The sequence below is a fragment of the Etheostoma spectabile genome, chromosome 19, assembly GCF_008692095.1.
Source record: "Etheostoma spectabile isolate EspeVRDwgs_2016 chromosome 19, UIUC_Espe_1.0, whole genome shotgun sequence".
NCBI classification, from domain to species: Eukaryota; Metazoa; Chordata; class Actinopteri; order Perciformes; family Percidae; genus Etheostoma; species Etheostoma spectabile.
Genome location: NC_045751.1, coordinates 11,787,392 through 11,788,676, shown reverse-complemented (window position 1 = coordinate 11,788,676; position 1,285 = coordinate 11,787,392). Strand labels below are relative to the sequence as shown.

Below are 1,285 nucleotides of genomic sequence, written 5' to 3'. Positions count from 1 at the left end.
GCATGTAGACCTGTTGGAGTCCTTTTAGCAGTTGTAGGTGCTGGAACAGAATCAAGACTAATGATGTGTCTTCACTCATTTAGGAACCAAACCTGGAGACCAGAGGACAGAGGTCCAGTTTGTGTCTGTCTTCTCTGCAACAGACAGCCAGTAAGAGTTAATGTACACACCCTAACACCCCCCCACACCATGCAGCAGCTGTGTGAGGGGACAAAGACTCTGTGGCCAGGAGCAAAACCATCATGTTCTCAAATTCCCATTGAGACACAACAACGCTCTGAGTCATCAAAACTGAAGACAGCTCCTGCTTGGTGCATGATGGGAAACTCTCTCCACTAATCTAACGAAGTTAATGGAAACATTTCTTTATGTTTTAATGTGGAGAGCAGTAGACTACCTCTCATCTTAAACCTCCTACACAAAGTCAAACCAGATCCCTGTTAGCACGAGAAGAAGCCACAAAGTAAACCCCTTCAGACTGTAAGTACACTGTGTGTCAGCACCCTGGGGAGCACTAATAACATTTATTATCTTTGTTGTTGGCTCTCTGAGTACATTTGTGTAACAGGTTTACACACTGAAGAGTCATACCAACTTCTCTAATATAAATAGAGATGTATTTACAATATGAACTATGCGTAACATTATGAAATGAACATTAGGAAAGTATAGAACCAACTTGCATCAGTCAGCAGAGGACAGGAGGAGTTGGAGCAGAGATCTGATGACTCTTCAAGCCCTGAACGCTCGTTCCCCTGAGAAACTTCACACCTCAGCGATATCATGGGGAGATTTAGTTAAAGCATGACGGAAGCAGATTTTAGACCGGCTACATAGATGATAAGGGAGATGGGCCCGCATGCATATCTCATAATCCTTGAAGTAAGACCTGCAAGGACGGACTTGCCAGGACAGGACTATCTCATCTTATTATCAGCTTCTGTAAACTGTTGAGTTATCAGTTGAATAACTCTGTGAATGTGAGTCTTTACAAAGAAAAAGTAGATTTAAAAATGAAAACCTATAACAGTCAGCAAAGACCATTTAAATGAGCTGTCTTTAGTTAGAAATGTGTCCAAAGGTTCCTCGAGTTAAACTATTCATTTGTTAGGAGGGAAGGGATGAGCCCAGGCAGAGCTCCTTGCTGTTCGCATCATTTTCAACCCAGAGTTAACCACTCAACTAAAAACACAGCAGGCCGGAAAACAACAAGCTCTCTAGTTCTATTATTAAAGGGGACACAACTAATAAAGCCGTAGTGTACAGCTGTAGAGGATGTGTGTAG

The 1,285-nt window shown here is 42.4% G+C and overlaps 1 protein-coding gene and 1 long non-coding RNA gene across 4 annotated transcripts in view; one reads left to right on the top strand and one right to left on the bottom strand.

Moving 5' to 3' along the window:
- Positions 1-1,285, bottom strand: part of LOC116707340 (uncharacterized) — a 217,341-nt gene that overhangs the window by 76,082 nt on the left and 139,974 nt on the right. The gene's annotated exons all lie outside the window — the stretch shown is intronic.
- LOC116707365 (uncharacterized) overlaps positions 1-1,285 on the top strand; it is a 26,604-nt gene that overhangs the window by 10,320 nt on the left and 14,999 nt on the right. The gene's annotated exons all lie outside the window — the stretch shown is intronic.